The following is a 9608-nucleotide window of genomic DNA, read 5'->3' on the forward strand; positions in this document are numbered from 1 at the left end:
CTGAGGCGTAAAGTACCATAGGTTTTATTGCGTGTTCGTATATGTGTCGAAGTATTAACGGTTTTCGTCACCATTTTCTTCCCGTGACTGCTATCAGTTTACTCGCTATGTCAGAGGTTTTTTTTCTAACTTTTTTGATGTGGTCCAAGAATAGCAGTCCTGTGTCAATTGTCAGTCCTAAATATTCTATGTTGTCTTTAATTTGTACTGTACGTCCGTCCATTTTTAGTCTCGGTTGTCTCGTTGTTTTGTAGGGTATGAACATAATTTCTGTCTTATCTTTGTTGTAAGTCAGTTTTTGGTTTTCAGCCCATTTTGTGCAAGCGGCCCAGATGCTCCTCCATTTCCGCTCTAGAACGTTTAGTGAGGTTCCCGTCAGTAGGATTATTTGGTCGTCCGCAAAGGCTTGAATCATGTCGTCTATGTCTAGTCCTCCTGTCTCGTCTAAGTACCTGAACCAGTCCTCCATAATTAGATTCCAGAGAGCCGGTCCGAGGCTGGAGCCTTGTGGGCATCCTCTGTGTGTGTCGGTTTCTATGTTTTCGGTTCGTATGTGTCTGTGCTTAAGGAAGTCGGTGCATAGTTTAGCGATGTTTCGTGGTGTATTTTTTTGTCTTAGTATGTCTACCACTTGTGGTGTCCAGGCTGTGTTAAACGCGTTGCTCATGTCTAATGTTATGACCAACGTATGTATTTTGTGGTCTTTGTTGTGTCTTATTTTTGTGATTATTTTGTCAATGGCTTCTGTGGTTGTCCGTCCCTCTCTGAAACCGTATTGCCTCTCGTCAATATTGTTTGTCTGTTCTAGGTAGTAAGTTAGTCTTTTTGCTGTCATTTTGTCGAGAATTTTCCCTAGTGTTGGTAGCAGGCAGATTGGTCTTTTGGAGCCGTTCTTTTTTGGTAACCACACCATGTCTGCGGTCTTCCAAATGTTAGGAAAGTGTCCTTCTTGTAGGCATGCGTTATATAGTGATGTTAGTTCTTTGACGTTGTATTCGTTTGTTAGGTTTATTATTTCTTTTGGTATATTGTCATTTGATGTCGCTTTTTTGTTTTTCATTATTGCTACTGTCCACTGTACCTCTTGTTCTGTAAAGATCGGGTCTTCGGGTGTCGTAAAGTCTCTGTTCATATTTTTTCTTTTTTCGGTTTGTAGTGGGGTGTCGTTTTGTATGTCGTCTGGGGGGAAGTACATTTCGTGTAAAGTCATTATTGTCTCCTCTCTTGTAGTTGTCCACGTTCCGTCCTGTTTTTCTATCGTTTTGAGTGAGTAGTCGGTTGTGGTCCCTGCTCTTAGTATTCTATATGCTGTTTCCCATGGATTATCCGGGTCATTGTCGGTGAGAAATTGGCGTAGTGAGTTTATTTTATTTCTTTTTATCTCTTTTTTGTATATTCTTCTTTGTTCTCTGTATATGTTTAGTTTAATTGCTCTTTCTATTGTGTTTTGTTCTTGTTGATATTGTTTTCGTTTCTTGTTCGTTTTCTGTCTTAGTCTGGTCAGCTCTTGGGTCCACCATATTTGAGTTTTTTTTCTTTTTTTCCTTTTTTCTTTTTTTAGCCCGTTTTCCATGATTTTAACGTAGTTGTTTTGGTATTTTTGCGCTGTACTTTCTACGTCGTGGAGCAGGGTCCAGTCAAGATTATCCGTGATTCTTTTAATTTTCTCGTTATCTGTGTTGTTAAAGTCATATTTTGTCTTGTTTGTTTTTTGTCGATCATATCTCATGTTTTGTCTTATGTTGTATGTTATATATGCGTGGTCGCTGAGTGTCTCCTCGTTATGTACGATCCAGTCCGTTAAGGTTATTTCCTTTGTAATAGTCAAGTCTACCCAGCTTTTCCCTCTGTTGCTAATAAATGTCGGTGGGCTGTCATGTGTGTTATTTATAAAGTAAGTTCTCGAAGTTATCCAGTCCAGTATGTCCTCTCCTCTGTCGTCATTTATGTCTCCTCCCCATCCGGTGTTTTTGGCGTTGAAGTCTCCTGCCAGTATAAAGGGGTTTTTTATTTCCTCTATTTTCCTTCTGTGTCTATCTAGTCTTTTATTTCTATTGCCCCCTGGCTCGTCGTATATATTGATGATGTGTATTGTTGTGTCTTGTAATTGTATTTGGATGGTTGTGGTATTCTCGTCAGTCATAGAGGTGATCGTAATCGGTTTGTACACGGCCTTTGTGATTGTACATGTTTTGCTATGTTTATTGTGTCTCGTTATTATGTAGTTAGGAGGTGGCTTTATGTCGTGGAATGGCTCTTGTATTAGGATTATGTCGATGTCTTGTTCGTTACATGTTTGTAGCAGCTGGTCTGTCGCTCTTTTACCCTTTCCGCTATTATGCTGTAAAAATTTTATTGTCATCTATGTTGTTGTGTGTTTTGTGTTTGTGAGTTTCTAGTTTGTCTTTTGTTTTGTGTGTGTGTGTGTGTGTGTGTGTGTGTGTGTGTGTTTTAGTAGTTAATGTTGCGTCTTGTCTCGTTCAGTTTTTTTATGTAAATTGGGCAGTTTCTGTCTCTTGCTTCGTGTCTTGTTTGTGGTAATCTAAGCAGTCTGCAATTGTGGCAATTAACGTCTGTCGTTGTACATGTTTTTGGGTCGTGTGCGTCTCCGCACCGGTAGCAGGTGTATTTTTGGTCAGTGCAGTATTTGGCCGAGTGTCCGTATCTGCTGCATTTGAAGCATAGGGTCACCGGGATGTGTTCTTGTGTGTAGAGTTTCGTCAGGTCTATGTATATGTGTCCTTTTGTCATAATGGCTCTGAAGATGTCGGTTGGGCACTGAAGCAGTATATTTTCCTTGTAAGGATTGCGACATGGTCTACCTCCGAGTCTCTTGCACTCTGTTTTAATTCTATTCCCGAATTGTCGTTGTAAGTCCTCGTTCTCGTTTAGTATGTCTTGAAGTAGATCTTCGGCTTTTGTTCCTTTTTGTACGCCTGTGATGAGTACTATCGGGTCCTGTTGCGTCGTCATTGCTTTTGTCTTTAGATTTGTGTTGTTGTCTAGTTTTTCTTTTATTTTTGTTTGTGTGTCTTTGTCTTTGTTTATAAGGATTATTCCGGTTTTAGTTCTTCTTATGGTCTCTATGTCAGTTGGTTTGACAATTTTTTTAACAATATCGAGAGCTCTCTGAGGGTCCTCTGTGTCGTTTTTGACCAGGGTCTCGAAAACTCTCGGTGTTTTCGGGGGGGAGTTCCAAGTCTGTGGTTGTGGTGCTTGTGCAACCAGCGAGGCGTATGTCCTTGTTGTGGGTTGAGTCGGGAGGTTTTGGTGGGTGGCTTTAGGTTGTGGAGGTGTTGGGGTTGACACTTTGTTCAGTCTGCTCTCTAGGTCGTTTACTTTATTCAAGATCATGTCTAGTTTGTCGTTATTTTTGTCTTTGTCCGTGTTAGTCTTTAGTCTGTTGATCGTTACTTCTTGGTCATATGCAACAGCTATGAGTGTATGAACCAGTTGTTGCATTTCGGCCATTGCTTCCCGTACAGTCAGTTGGTCTTTTTTGGTAAAGCTGATCTTTCCCTTGGACTCTGGTGAGCTTCTGGTTATGGCCTGTTCTACTGTTTTGGTCAATGTCTTCGTCCTTTTCATTATATCTGTCATACTTGTTTCCTGTTGTGGTCTTGTTTGTCCTGCTTCCTCTTCTTCTTCTTCTTCTGAGTCAGTTTCCTGTCTTTTTTTTTTGCTTTGGTGTTCTCTTAGTCGATTTTTTATATTTAAGTACGGGTTCGCTCAGCGTTCCCGTCATGTCATTTTTCCCGCTCGTTTCCGAAAAATCACTTTCGGTTATATCCATTGTTCATATATTGTTCCTGTATACTAATTTAAACTAAATATAATATAAATATTGTCCAGCACTTTAACACGTGCACGCGATTTGAAGCCGAGAATTTAAGAGATAAAAGTTTTTTTTTTTTTTTTTTTTTTTTTTTTTTCTACTTACAAATAATGTAATATAATATAAATACTGTTCAGCACTTTAACACGTGCGCGCAGTTTGGAGCCGAGAATATAGAGGTAAAAAGTTTTTTTTTTTCTTTCTTTTTACTTACAACATAAAATAATAAAAATGTTCATCACTTTATCACGTGCACACGGTTTGAAATAAAGATTATTTGAGATAAAGTTTCTTTCTTTTTTTTCTTTTTACTTACCACGCAATACAATAAAAACACTGTTCATCACTTCGTCACGTGCACGCGGCATGAAATAAGGATATTTGAGATCACCGTCGATTAACGCCACTGAAGCAAACGTGTCCGTTCTCTACCGAGTTCGGATAAAAAGTGGAGTGGGTAGGGACAGTGGGAATCTCGTTAATCCATTCATGCGCGTCACTAATTAGATGACGAGGCATTTGGCTATCAGAAATGTGTGTCTTTTTACGGACCTGGACAGAGCCAGTTCTCAACACTTGTCATCATGCAGTCAAAGTGGCCTGTCGCATACAAGGTCCTAAACCCCGCCTCTTCCATTTGCCAGTCCCTTCAGTGGGGACTACGTGCCACCCTGGTTCACCCTGGACCCTTAAATCAATAAGGGTGGGCCTCGGTGGCCACAACAGCACGACATGGGGCCTTAGGAATTAACCTGCCCCGCCAATATTTCGTTTTCATAGTCCGCGCCACTTTCCAGGACGGACTCCTTTCCAAAGCGAGGCCAAGACATTGTATTTCCCAGCAGTAGTTGGCTGGTGCGCTAATGAATGGAAACCACGACACCCCCAGTCCCTGTTCCCAAGTACCAGGTCTGGAAGTGCACAGTGGTCCTCGATAGCCGAAGGTGGATGTTCTGTAAAATAAAATATAATATAATATATAAAATATTAAATCTACCTATAACTAATGGTAGTACACCTTCGGGCGAAAATCATATAGAGGCTTCTTATTCCGGGAATATGTTTCATCAGCCTATTTAAGATTGAGCCATAAAATAGCGATGAATGGAGAGGCTGCCAATAATAGTTTTGGTAATGTAAGATCTGATGTCTTGCTTAGAAAAGCCGAGAATACTAGAAATGATATTATTATCTCGACACCAGATTCCACGCGCTCCCACGACTAGAGGGGCCACGACGATATGTTTCCCAGGGTATCGGGATGTCATGGCACTTAGGAAGCGTGGCTCGCTATAAATGGCGCTCTTATTCAGAGCGGCTAGGGAAAGGGAGCTAGGTCCCTCCCAGCTGACGGCAATGTCGCACACTATTGCTCTTGAACCCATCTGGAGCACGAGATCGGGTTTCTTTAATGCGCCGTCGATGCATCTAATGTGGGGTTCAACTTCTACTACCCATCCTTTCTTCTCGGCAATTTTTCGCGTTAGCGTAACGAGCTGGTCATGCCGCCTTATTCTTTGCCAATGTGACGCAGGACATTTTTGTAAAACATGGCTAAGTGACTCGTTACGATCACATCCCATCCTACATTTTCTCTCATGTAGTGGATTGGACGGGATGCCCTTAGTAGGAAGGAGATTGCCTCGAAGTTGCACAGCTCTTTTAAAATCTGACCCTGACCAGTAGGGCGGAGGGTTGTTGACCCAGCTACCACTTTCTGTGGAGCAGTCACCTTGATGAAGACCATTTCCGGAATATCCGTTTTCCAGCCTCTCGATCATTTGCCGTGCGATGATGCTAAGAGAGTCATAGTTACTCCCGCCGTTTACCCGCGCTTGCTTGAATTTCTTCACTTTGACATTCAGAGCACTGGGCAGAAATCACATTGAGTCAACACCCGTTGGGGCCATCGCAATGCTTTGTTTTAATTAGACAGTCGGATTCCCCTAGTCCGTGCCAGTTCTGAGCTGACCGTTGAATGGCGGCCGAAGAGGATATCCAAATACCGATTAAGGTAATATGGAACCTCGCAGCAAGACGGTTCCGCGGGAGGCCAAGGCACGGGACCGAACTCGGATTCATAATTATCACAAACTCCAACCAGGAAGGAAAGAGAGATGCTCCAATTACTTCACCTCGCCCAGGCCCGGCACGTCAGCCGTGACCCACTTCCTCGCCAAGCCCGACACGCCCCGATCCTCAGAGCCAATCCTTATCCCGAAGTTACGGATCCAATTTGCCGACTTCCCTTACCTACATTATTCTATCGACTAGAGGCTCTTCACCTTGGAGACCTGCTGCGGATATGGGTACGAACCGGCGCGAGCCTCCACGTGGCCCTCTCCTGGATTTTCAAGGTCCGAGGGGAAGATCCGGACACCGCTGCAACTGCGGTGCTCTTCGCGTTCCAAACCATATCTCCCTGCTAGAGGATTCCATGGAACTCGAACGCTTATGCAGAAAAGAAAACTCTTCCCGGATCTCCCGACGGCGTCTCCAGGTCCTTTTGGGTTACCCCGACGAACTCTCTTGCGAGGGCCCGACTTTTTGACGGTTCCGCTGCCGGGTTCCGGAATAGGAACCGGATTCCCTTTCGCCCGATGGGTGTGTACAAACTTTTTACGTAAGTAAATAAAGCTACACCACATCAACATCGGCTTTCGCCTAGGGCTTAGGATCGACTGACTCGTGTGCAACGGCTGTTCACACGAAACCCTTCTCCACGTCAGTCCTCCAGGGCCTCGCTGGAGTATTTGCTACTACCACCAAGATCTGCACCGACGGCGGCTCCAGACGGCCTCACGGCCAATCCTTCTGCGCACACCGCCGCGACCCTCCTACTCGTCAGAGCTTCATGGTCGCGCGCAAAACGCGAACCGCACATGCCGCTGACGGTCGAGTATAAGCACGACGCTTCAGCGCCATCCATTTTCAGGGCTAGTAACTTCGGCAGGTGAGTTGTTACACACTCCTTGGCGGATTCCGACTTCCATGGCCACCGTCCTGCTGTCTTAAGTTACCAACGCCTTTCATGGTATCCCATAAGCGTCGATTTTGGCGCTTTAACTCGACGTTTGGTTCATCCCACAGCGCCAGTTCTGCTTACCAAAAATGGCCCACTTGGCACTCTGATTCGAGTCTCGCGGCTTCATAAGTTCGAGCAAGCCGGAGATCTCACCCATTTAAAGTTTGAGAATAGGTTGAGGTCGTTTCGACCCCAATGCCTCTAATCATTCGCTTTACCGGATGAAACTCGTACGCTACGAGCGCCAGCTATCCTGAGGGAAACTTCGGAGGGAACCAGCTACTAGATGGTTCGATTAGTCTTTCGCCCCTATACCCAGTTCCGACGATCGATTTGCACGTCAGAATCGCTACGGACCTCCATCAGGGTTTCCCCTGACTTCGTCCTGACCAGGCATAGTTCACCATCTTTCGGGTCCCAGCGTGTACGCTCTTGGTGCGCCTCTTCTCGTAATGAGAACGAGACGCCCCGGGAGTGCGAAGCGTTTACAATTTTTATTTGCAAATCGCTTATCCTCCCTTGGTCTACGCGAGGTAAACCTTTACTTTCATTACGCCTTTAGGTTTAGTTATTTCCCAATGACTCGCGCACATGCTAGACTCCTTGGTCCGTGTTTCAAGACGGGTCCTGAAATTACCCAAATCGATAGCGTCGTTGATCGGCGTTTCAAAACGAGGTCTGTTCGAGAACACCGTAACCAACAGTCGTTCCGGGACAGAATCGGCATTATGTCCGATTACCGTCAAACACGAAACGCTCTTGCTACGGGCCGAACGCTAATTAATCTAGCGGCCCCGCGCCATATTTCTACCGTCGAGCGAGTCTGTCGGAACATCGAGGGTCCCCATGAATTCGAATAAAATCAAGTGGTCTACCACCTCGAGTCTTAGACAGACACCCAACGGATCACGACGTCCTACTAGAGGAAAAGTGCACGCGTTCGATATCGATTAGAAAAACGTAAAACGCGATTTATTGTAATATGCCGAAACACAAACAATATCCGTCATACAAACGTTCAACTTCAATTATCGAAACGCGAATGAATTTCCTCTTTCGACCTTTCGGGTTTCTCAGGTTTACCCCTGAACGGTTTCACGTACTCTTGAACTCTCTCTTCAAAGTGCTTTTCAACTTTCCCTCACGGTACTTGTTCGCTATCGGTCTCGTGGTCATATTTAGCCTTAGATGGAGTTTACCACCCACTTAGGGCTGCACTCTCAAGCAACCCGACTCTCAGGAGAGATCCTCACGCAATCGGCAACGGTCGCTACGGGCCTGGCACCCTCTATGGGCTGTGGCCCCGTTCAAGAAGGACTTGGACGCGCCGCACGATCTCGTGATAAACGGATCCTCCCTAACACCACATTTCCCGGTGGCCGATATCGACCACGGGATTCGGTGCTGGGCTTTTCCCTGTTCGCTCGCAGCTACTGAGGGAATCCTAGTTAGTTTCTTTTCCTCCGCTTAGTAATATGCTTAAATTCAGCGGGTAATCTCACCTGCTCTGAGGTCGATATATTTATAATATATCTCTTATAATATTTAAATACAATTCGCCAAACTATCATAAAAAAAAACGTGTGTTTAATAATAATATCATCTCTCATATGAAATATAACATTATTTGTTTTTATTTAAAGAGTCGGCAGCAGCAGCAGCAGCATCAGCATCAGCATCAGCATCAGCATCAGCATCAGCATCAGCAACACACCACCAGCCTTTATACATATATAATATTTTTAATATATATAATTCATATATTTTGTCGATATACCGTGTGTATAAATGATATAAATAAAACACTGGTCAGACGTCCAGTCTTCGAAACTTTATTATTTCTCTCGGACACGACGACCGCGTTATCATTTTTTCATAAATATATTATATATACACACACACTTATTTATCGACTATATATACGTCGTATATATGTATAATATATATATATTATATATAAATATAACTCTCTACCAAACAAATTTTATGTATTTCATATAAATACACGATTAATTTATGGTATAGCGGGTTGTGTTCAAAAATTGCGTAACTTTTTCTATAAAAATTTACGCTGCTTTTCGCACTTTAGGATGCCGCACAAATACAAAAAAAAATACGCACAAGTTTGTATGTGCATGTGTTTTTTCTTAATTAGTGTGCGTTATTGTTTCACATCCAACACGCTTAGGCATTATTTTTCTTTAATAAATAGAAAAATTTTAAATTCTAAGCAGTCTTTTAAATTGATACGACCCTCAGTCAGGAGTGGTCCGGGAACGAGTATCCGAGGACCGCAATGTGCGTTCGAAATGTCGATGTTCATGTGTCCTGCAGTTCACAAGTTGACGCGCAATTAGCTGCGTTCTTCATCGACCCACGAGCCAAGTGATTCACCGTTCAGGGTAATCATTTTATTATTATGTCGTTTTCTCATATTCTATTCGTCCGGCGGCCCAGAACATCTAAGGGCATCACAGACCTGTTATTGCTCAATCTCGTGCGGCTAGAAGCCGCCTGTCCCTCTAAGAAGAATTATTTGTACGCCGACAGTAAAAACCGCGAACGGCAAGAGCCGAAACTCAATACCGACGGGCCTTTGGGATGTCGAAATACGCCTAGTTAGCAGGCTAGAGTCTCGTTCGTTATCGGAATTAACCAGACAAATCGCTCCACCAACTAAGAACGGCCATGCACCACCACCCACCGAATCAAGAAAGAGCTCTCAATCTGTCAATCCTTCCGGTGTCC

The 9608-nt window shown here is 43.8% G+C and overlaps 1 non-coding gene and 1 pseudogene across 1 annotated transcript; both read right to left on the reverse strand.

The window, feature by feature from the left end:
* Positions 1–4002: 4002 nt before the first annotated feature.
* Positions 4003–8376, reverse strand: LOC130902671 (large subunit ribosomal RNA; annotated as a pseudogene).
* Positions 8377–9109: 733 nt separating this feature from the next.
* On the reverse strand, positions 9110–9265 carry LOC130902554 (5.8S ribosomal RNA). Its single transcript, XR_009060417.1, has one exon. It is a non-coding gene; the product is annotated as a 5.8S ribosomal RNA (ribosomal RNA).
* Positions 9266–9608: the final 343 nt, after the last annotated feature.

The sequence above is a fragment of the Diorhabda carinulata genome, chromosome 1, assembly GCF_026250575.1.
Source record: "Diorhabda carinulata isolate Delta chromosome 1, icDioCari1.1, whole genome shotgun sequence".
Taxonomy (NCBI): Eukaryota; Metazoa; Arthropoda; class Insecta; order Coleoptera; family Chrysomelidae; genus Diorhabda; species Diorhabda carinulata.